This window comes from Aethina tumida, chromosome 6, assembly GCF_024364675.1.
Source record: "Aethina tumida isolate Nest 87 chromosome 6, icAetTumi1.1, whole genome shotgun sequence".
In the NCBI taxonomy this organism is placed as follows: domain Eukaryota; kingdom Metazoa; phylum Arthropoda; class Insecta; order Coleoptera; family Nitidulidae; genus Aethina; species Aethina tumida.
This window is the reverse complement of record NC_065440.1, coordinates 8,305,585-8,316,018: the sequence shown is the minus strand read 5'-3', so window position 1 is coordinate 8,316,018 and position 10,434 is coordinate 8,305,585. Positions and strand designations below refer to the sequence as shown.

Here is a 10,434-nt window from a genome sequence, read left to right as displayed (position 1 = left end):
CTTTTGACCATTTCTTTTGTTACTATACACTTTGGTTTTGACGGTTCTAATGCTTGATCTTGTTAGTATAATTTCAAATTGCACGTTGAAAGCAGAGCCTATATAGTTTTTATACACGAACTTTGAGGATTTACCGATTTACCTGTTGTATTCTTAATCACAACAGAGTATGGAACATTCAAACATGTGTCGACGTTGTCGCCTCACTATACGGATTAAAATATCCCAAACAAATAATGAATTAATAAAAACCTTGGTTATGTTTTATTTTAAAAAAGTATTTCTGTTACTATAAGAGTTGTTAGTGGTGTAGCTTCTGTTTAACGAGCTTGGACGAGGGGGGCAGATGTAGTGTAACGAGATTTATTTATCGCATATTCTCCTGTATATTACAATGTAATTATCTGTTGGTATACCGCACTGTACACATAGCTTGTGTCAGTCGCTATCGGAACAACCACGAGGTGAGTCGGGGACCTTGGCTAATTTTCCACGTTTTGCTTCGTCATCCCCTGGGATACTTATTGTATAACGTGTGCTATATTTGTCCTGGCGACAGTGAATGTTCCTGTTTATGTATTTTCTTGTTTGCATTTTAATTTATGTATTGTAGTTTAAAACTGAAGAAAACCAAGGACCACGTGTTGATGCATAAAAGTTTAGTGTCTAAAAGTCGTGTTTTCTTCGAAGCCACCCCATGTGAAATCTCCAGGCACCCTAAATTATAAATACGGGAGGATTCCACGTAATATAAATTGTTTTAGTTTATCTAAATTTATCAATTTGAATATGTAATAAGTTAGTAATAATTTTAGACGACGACGACAAATATATATCTGTTAAACTGGAGGATTTAAAAAAGAATTTCTAGAAGCGATGCCATAATGCTGTGTTCTTGTAATTTATTCAAGCTACGAATTGAAGGTTAGTAACCTTTTCTTTATTTGATTATGATAAGAAAACGCATCATATGTTCTTTCATATACATTTTAAATATTTCATTTTAAACAAAGAAATAAAGTTAAAAAATAATTTTCTTTTTATTTAGTTATACCTTTTTTTAATTTAAAAACTAGTAGAATAAACATAATAATAATGTTATTTATCTTAATGTAACACATTTCTCTTCGTGGATAAGGTAATTTCTATTAAATAATTTTATATTCATTCATGTAAACTAGTATTCATACAATTGAATATATTTAACTTGTCTATGATATGTAATTGGTACAAATGTTAACTTACTTATCTATAGGAATTAAATTACACTAATTTCTTTATCTCATTTTAAGTCCTGTAAGCTATAATCAATTAGATCTTGTCCACCAATGAATGTTCAGCCTGTACAAATTTTAATTTTATTATCAGATAAACCAATAATCTAACTGTATATTTTAATATAATATGAATTGATTTAGTTATTATACTTATTAAAAACAATTTTTAAAAATTACATAATATTACTGTAAATAATAAACATTTGACTAATTGTGACATATTAGTATGTGTAATGACTTTTCTACTTCGAAAGTACCCGGACAGTAAGCAGACACAGCATCTATAGATTTATATTTATTTTAGTTAAATAATTCATTTTACATACAATTAATAATGTTTAAGAACAAGTCCTACTGCAATTTTTTAATAACACAAAAAATTAATATTGAAATAAGGTTCTCAATACATTAAAATGGTATTTTAAGTTTGTGTAAACATTCAATTTATTGAATTTTAGTAGTGGACAATGAAACAATGGAAGCAATTTAACATTTAGATTTAGTTTCTTTCGATCTTGTCATATTTTAATTAATAAACAATTCAACTTATTCATAGAATTATAATTAAACGGTAACTAATTTGATCAATATTTTCTAATTTTAATAATATGAAACGTGGATTTTAGTTACATTGTAGTAATTTGAAAAATAAATAAATAATTAATCAAAAATATTTTATTAATGAAAGACAAAATTTCATAAATATAGAATTACTAAAGACCTACTGAAAATTTATTTGATTATCTCTTTATCTAGATTTCCAATGCTATACAAATTTTTGGACATTATTTGTATTTTGTTGCTCAAATTGGCATTTACATAAAGAGAACCCGATTTGGATCAAACAATTTCTTTAAATTAAATTGGTATTGTCAAAAATATTTTAAAGTTGATAAAAAACAAAAGTTTCAAAGATTACTTGCAAGTAAATAATTTTGTGACTAAAAACTATATAATTACACATATGCAATTAAACGATAACACCAATATAATTTACTGGAAACAATTTAATTAACATATGTTACATATGCTCACAATACTAATTACTTTTAGAAGAATTGTTGGAAAACAACTTTTAATAAATTGTCATCCAGAACTTTCACATACGTGAATATATTTTTTTAATTTTAACTATTTAAAGAACTTAAAATCGTTATTAAATATGTTGAAGATTATTTTGTCACAGTTTTCTATTTATAATGAAGTAAAATGTAGATTCCAAAGTGAGAATTTCGATTTAAATATATATGAAAATGTAATAAAAAAATTAATGTACAAAAGAAATAATTATTAAAAAAATATTTTTTTAAATTTAAAGAAACTTACTGTATTGTTCTTTAATATTTTGTATATATTCAATCTTATTTTTTATTTTAGTCATTGACGATGGAACAAAGGAGGTGCCCAGAATGTTATAGTTTTCTCACGACATATGAGTGATCAAAGAGAATCTGATGTGAAAGAAGTGAAACCAAAGGTCAGTAGAATAGATACTTTAAGTTTGATTAGTCAAAAGTATATTTAATACGAACACAGTCTGTCTCAAAAATTAAATGACTGATGTCAGATAAACGAAATGGGTAAACAAATTGTAATTTTTATTTAATATTATTCCAAGTACACTCTTTCATCATTTATATAAGATTGTGAAACAATTAAAAAAAGTTGAAGTCATTCCTTGAGGTCTTTTCAAGGACTCAGGTCACCGTACTTTGAATCTCTTCTATAGCCAGAGGTCTGCTGATAAATCTAGCGAATATGGCGGATGTTGTAAAACAATAAGGCCCTTTTTGAACAGAAACTCCTTCACTATTCTGCACTTGAGCGGACGCGTTGTCATGCAATAGACACTATCGACATTTAGGGTTCAACACAGATAATTCTCTTCACCAATCGATTCAGGAGAATTTAATTTCTATTTTAGAATTCGTGTTTTTCGATGATGAAGTGAGAAAAATGGAATAAATATTAACACTTATAAGTTGTAAATTTCATGAATGAAGTTGAGGAAATTTATAGCAGCAGTCAGCTAAGTTTCGAGACAGTCCGTGTAGAAACAAAAATACACAAGTTTAAAAAAGTTATAGAAAACGAGTTAATTGATGGATTAACTAAAAATTTTATTATTACGTATATTTACATACGAATCATAAATTAATATAATTTTCTTGATACAGCTTTGAAATATAATTTTAATAGGCAAATATATTTTGAAAATTTTGAATATCAGTCCCATAAACGTAATAAAATTTACCCTGAAATAAAAAATATTTGCAATAATAAACATATTATGATTATAGTTGTTTGATCAAAATTTTCAAACTTTAATGAAGTAGAATACATATATTTGTTGGACATTTCTATATAAAAATATTTATGTTTATACGTTAAAAAGAAAAAAATTAAAATACTTTTCAAGGATATTTGGTGTAATAAAGGAAATTATATATATATACATATATCTTTAAATTATATTATAGTTTCTCTTTAAAATGAACATATTTTAATTAATAAACAATTCAACGTAATCATAAAATTAAAATTAAACGTCAACTAATTTGATCAATATTTTCTAATTTTAATAATGTGAAACGCAGATTTTAATTACATTATAGTAATTTGAAAATAATAAATAATTAAATACATAATCAAAAATATTTTATTAATCGAAAACAAAATTTCATAAACATTAAATTAATAAAAGTCTACTAAAAATTTATTTAATTATCCATTTATCTAGATTTCCAATATTACACAAATTTTAGAATATTATTTATATATTGTTTTCCCTGTGGGAAAATGCGAAAATTGTCATTACGTAAAGAGAAATCGATTTGAACCATAAAACTAAACAATTTCTAAGTTAAATTGGTATTGACTAAAATATTTAAAAAACGTACAAAATGTTCAAAATTGAAAGTAAATAATTTTGTGAGTAAAAATTATGTATGTAATTAGCATAAAACGATACCACCAATATAATTTACTGGAAAGAATTCAATTAAGATAGAAATGTTATATACGTTCTTAATACTAATTATTTTTAGAAGATTAGTTGAAAAACAATATTTTACAATCAGTACAATCAATTTAAATATTTATGAAAATACAAATAAAAATAATGTTAAAAAAACTAGGCAAAAGTTTGTATTGATGTCCATAGTTATTGATATTTAAATATATATATATATATATATATATATATATATATATATATATATATATATATATATACATATTTTTAAAATTAAATCGACTTACTGTGTTGTCCTTTAATATTTGGTATATATTCAACCTTATTTTTTATTTTAGTCATGAACGATGGAACAAAGGAGGTCCCCAGAATGTTTTAGTTTTCTCATGACATTTGAGTGATCAAAGAGAATCTGGTGTGAACCCAAAGGTCTGTAGATTTAATTCTTTGAGTTTGATTAGTCTGAAGTATAATTAATGTATATACAATTTGTCTTAAAAATTAAGTGACAAAAATATGCAAGTTTAAAAAAATCTGAAAACAAGTTAATTGATGGATTAACTAAAAATTTTATTATTATATATAATTACATACAAATCATAAAGTAATATAATTTTCTAGATACAGCTTTGAAATAAAATTTTAATAGCAAAACACATTTTGGTAATTTTGAATTTTTCAGACCCATAAATGTTATAAAATTTACCCTGAAATAAAAAACAATTGCAATAATAAATGTCTTTTGATTATAGTTGTTTGATCAAAATTTTTTAACTTGAATGAGGTAGAATACAAATATTTGTTGGATAATTCTATACAAAAATATTTATATTTATTCGTTATCAAGAAAAAAATTAAAATACTTTTCAAGTTTCAATGTTTGATGTATTGTCAAAAATATTTTAAAGTTGATAAAAAACGTACAAATATTTCAAAGATTACTTGCAAGTAAATAATTTTGTGACTAAAAACTATATAATTACACATTATGTAATTACAATTAAACAATAACACCAATATAATTTACTGGAAACAATTTAATTAACATATGTTATACATGCTCATAATACTAATTATTTTTAGTAGAATTGTTGAAAAACAATATTTTATAATCAGTACATTTTGCCAAACTTTAATAAATTGTCTTCAATAACTTTCACATACGTGAATATATATTTTTAATTTTAACTATTTAAAGAATTTAAAATGGTTATTGAATATGAGAAGATTATTCGGTCACCGTTTTTTATTTATAATGTAGTAAAATGTAGATTCCAAAGTGAGAATTTCGATTTAAATATATATGAAAATGTAATAAAAAAATTAATGTACAAAGGAAATAATTATTAAAAACAATATTTTTAAAATTAAAGAAACTTACTGTATTGTTCTTTAATATTTTGTATATATTCAACCTTATTTTTTATTTTAGTTATTGACAATGGAACAAAGGAGGTGCCCAGAATGTTATAGTTTTCTCACGACATATGAGTGATCAAAGGGAATCTGATGTGAAAGAAGTGAAACCAAAGGTCAGTAGATACTTTAAGTTTGATTAGTCAAAAGTACATTTAATGCAAACACAGTCTGTCTCAAAAATTAGATGACTGATGTCAGATAAACGAAACGGATAAACAAATCGTAATTTTTATTTAATATTATTCCAAGTACACTCTTTCATCATTTATACAAGATTGGAATTGTCTGTAAAACGATTCAAAACAAAGTTGAAGTCATTCCTTGGGGTCTTTTCTAAGACCCATGTCACCGTACTTTGAATCTCTTCTATAGTCAGAAGTCTGCTGGTGGTAAATCTAGCGAATATGGCGGATGTTGTAAAACAACAAGGCCCTTTTTGGACAAAAAGTCCTTCACTATTCTGGACTTGAGATGACTCATTTTTATGCAATAGTTGCTCTTGACATTTTGTGTCCAACACAGATAATTCTCTTCAGCAATCGATTCAAGAGAATTTAATTTCTATTTTATAATTCATGATTTTCGATGATGAAGTGGGAAAATGGAATAAGTATTAACACTTATAAGTTGTAAATTTCGTGAATGAAATTAAGGAAATTTATAGCAGCAGTCAGCTAAGTTTCGAGACAGTCCGTGTAGAAACAAAAATACACAAGTTTAAAAAAGTCATAGAAAACGAGTTAATTGATGGATTAACTAAAAATTTTATTATTACATATATTTACATACAAATCATAAATTAATATAATTTTCTTGATACAGCTTTGAAATATAATTTTAATAGACGTAATCAAATTTACCCTGAAATAAAAATATTTGAAATAATAAACGTATTTTGATTATAGTTGTTTGATCAAAATTTTCAAACTTGAATGAAGTAGAATACATATATTTGTTGGACAATTCTATATAAAAATATTTATATTTAAACGTTAAAAAGAAAAAAATTAAAATACTTTTCAAGGATATTTGGTGTAATAAATGGAAATTATAAACAGTAGTAGAGTACGTGGAACAATTTATTTTTTATCATTCTTCATTTCTTGTCGAGTAAGATTTGAATGAATGGCAAATTTATTCTATTCATATACGCGAATATTGTTGATTAATTTGACATATATTTTTATATAACGTTATAGTTTCTCTTTAAAATGAACATATTTTAATTAATAAACAATTCAACTTAATCATAAAATTAAAATTAAACGTCATCTAATTTGATTAATATTTTCTAATTTTAATAATGTGAAACGTGGATTTTAATTACATTATAGTAATTTGAAAATAATAAATAATTAAAAACAAAATAAAAAATATTTTATTAACAGAAGACAAAATTTCATAAAAATTAAATTAATAAAGATCTACTAAAAATTCATTTAATTATTAATTTATCTAGATTTCCAATGGTATACAAATATTAGAACATTATTTATATTTTGTTTTCGATGCGGGAAAATGCGAAAATTGACATTACGTAAAGAGAAATCGATTTGAACTATAAAACTAATCAATTTCTAAGTAAATAATTTTGTGAGTAAAAATTATGTATGTAATTAGCATAAAACGATACCACCAATATAATTTACTGGAAACAATTCAATTAAGATAGAAATGTTACATACCTTCTTAATACTAATTATTTTTAGAAGATTAGTTGAAAAACAATATTTTACAATCAGTACAATCAATTTAAATATTTATGAAAATACAGAAAATAATAATGTTCAAAAAAACTAGGCAAAACTTTGTACTGATGTCCATAGTTATTGTTATTTGAAAAAAAAATATATATATATATATATATACATTTTTAAAATTAAATCGACTTATTAAAAAAAATATTTTTAAATTTAAAGAAACTTACTGTAATGTTCTTTAATATTTTGTATATATTCAACTTTATTTTATATTTTAGTCATGAACGATGGAACAAAGGAGGTCCCCAGACTGTTTTAGTTTTCTCATGACATTTGAGTGATCGAAGAGAATCTGGTGTGAAAGAAGTGAAACCAAAGGTCTGTAGATTTAATTCTTTGAGTTTGATTAGTCTGAGGTATATTTAATGTAAACACAATCTGTCTTAAAAATTAGGTGTCCAAAAATACACAATTTTAAAAAAATCTGAAAACAAGTTAATTGATGGATAACTAAAAATTTTATTATTACATATATTTACATACGAATCATAAATTAATATAATTTTCTTGATACAGCTTTGAAATAAAATTTTAATAGACAAAACACATTTTAGAAATTTTGAATTTTTCAGACCCATAAACGTAATAAAATTTACCATGAAATAAACAATTGCAGTAATAAACGTCTTTTGATTATAGTTGTTTGATCAAAATTTTCTAACTTGAATGAAGTAGAATACAGATATTTGTTGGATAATTCTATATAAAAATATTTATATTTATACGTTATAAAGAATAAAATTAAAATACTTTTCAAGTTTCAATGTTTGATGTAATAAAAATATTTCTTGGATCAAATTTGAGAAATTATAAACACAGTACTAGAGTATGTGGAACAATTTCTTTTTATATCATTCATAATTTATTGTCAATTGAGGTTTGCAATAATCTCAGCTCAGCGAACCAAAGCCCAATTGAACAGTTGTAAGAATAATTTAATATATATTTTTCATTTTACATTATAGGTTCTTTTTAAAATAAACTTATCATATTTTAATTAATAAATAATAATAATTTGAACAATATTTTCTAATTTTAATAATGGAAATGCGGATTTTAATTATATTATTTGAAAAATAAATAAATAATCAAGAATATTTTATTAATCAAAAACAAAATTTCATAAATGTTGATTATTTATTTATTTTTCAAATAATATAATTAAAATCCGCATTTCCATTATTAAAATTAGAAAATATTGTTCAAATTATTATTATTTATTAATTAAAAACAAAATTTCATAAATGTTGAATTAATAAATATCTACTGAAATTCCTTTATCTAGATTTTCAATGTTATACAAATTTTTGAATATTATTTGTATTTTGTTTTCGCTGTGGGAGATGAATTAAAATGCTCAAATTGGCATTTACATAAAGACAAACCGATTTGGACCAAAATTACTATTGCCTAAAATATTTTAAACTTGATAAAAAACGTACAAAAGTTTCAAAGATTAGTTGAAAGTAAATAACTTTGCGGCTAAAAATTAGATAATTGCATATGTGTATGTTACCATAAAATGATACCAACAATATAATTTACTGGAAACAATTTAATGAAGATGGAAATGTTACAATACCTTTTACCAAATATTTATAAGTTGTTTTAAATTAATTAACTCATTCACTAATGTTTTGAACAACCTTTGATAAATTATCTTCAATAACTTTTTGAAAATATTGGAAACATTTTTTTTCACACATGAATATTGTAACGAATTTTTGTAAAACATATATCTTTTAATTTTTAATAAATAAGTGTTTCAGTTTAAAATTTACTTTATTAATAAACATTTTTAACTATTTAAATAATTTAAAATGATTATTAATGTTGAAGCTTATTTAGTCTTCATTTTCTGTATATTTATATTTATACGTTGAAAAGAAAAAAATTAAAATATGTTTGATATAATAAATATATTTTTTAGATCTAATTATAAACACATTAGTAGAGTATATTGAACAATTTCTTTTTATATCATTCTTAATTTCTTGTCGATTGAGGTTTGCAATAATTTCAGCTATGTACTCGATATACAATTAACTAAAATATATTTTTATTTATCAAAGTTACTTGTAATTACTTTGTATGTTGTTTGTTGTTATTCCAATTTTAAATATTTCAGTTAAAGAAAGATGATTCAGTATAACAATTTTATTACCCACGTTTTTATAATATTTATGTTTTAGGTATTATGACAAAATGCTCTAAAATATAAAGGGTTCAATACGGATTTTCTACAACCACTGTCACAAGAAGATTAAGGATGAAGTCCATTCTATACATTGCTTCAAAGAAATATCAAGTACAGCCAATGTAAAGAAGAATATATTAGGCTTTATTTACATAAAATTGGTGCAGTGGTAGTGTATTTAAACTGCGGTGGTAGCGGTAATTTCTAAATGAAGTTTTCGCAATAGGCAGTATGGTATCATTATAGTATTAACAAATCACGTTATTAATGTTTCTGCACTACACACACAAATACACTTCAACTGCACCAACGTTTATGTGAATGAGCTACTAGTATCTGTTTACCAGATATTGAAAATTAATCATTTAAATTCAAAAATTAAAATAATAAGTAGTCATGTATGTTACTTAAAATAGGTAATATTTTAAGCAACATGTATAAATTGCCATTTATGTTATGTAAATTATATTAAAATTTATATATTATTGAGTATATTACAGGTATTTAATATTGTCAATAATAAGGTTTATAACCTGCTTCCTCGTAAACATTGGGGTTGTTAATTTGACAATTATTTCAAGCATTCATTAAAAACGAGGTGGTTTGTTGACTGTGTTGTTTCTTAAATCATCATTTCAAATTGACCATTTATATTAGTATACTATTACAATAGGGTATTACAAGTCCTTCATATTTTCCTCAACGGAAAATGATTTGATTTAGTTGAACTAATATTTTTTCCAAGTCTCTTCTTTCCACGTCTACTTGGACCATCACCCGCCTCGCTGAGACTATATACACTGGTGT

At 23.7% G+C, this 10,434-nt stretch overlaps 1 long non-coding RNA gene across 4 annotated transcripts; it reads left to right on the top strand.

Moving 5' to 3' along the window:
• The first annotated feature begins 411 nt into the window (after positions 1 to 411).
• Positions 412 to 10,090, top strand: LOC109608008 (uncharacterized). Of its 4 annotated transcripts, none has more exons than XR_007548317.1 (7): positions 412 to 558; positions 614 to 924; positions 2,655 to 2,754; positions 4,590 to 4,680; positions 5,684 to 5,783; positions 7,649 to 7,748; positions 9,623 to 10,090. It is a non-coding gene; the product is annotated as an uncharacterized LOC109608008 (long non-coding RNA). The 4 variants fall into 4 exon arrangements; XR_007548318.1 differs by having other exon boundaries at positions 423 to 464; XR_007548315.1 differs by having other exon boundaries at positions 444 to 745; positions 816 to 924.
• Positions 10,091 to 10,434: the final 344 nt, after the last annotated feature.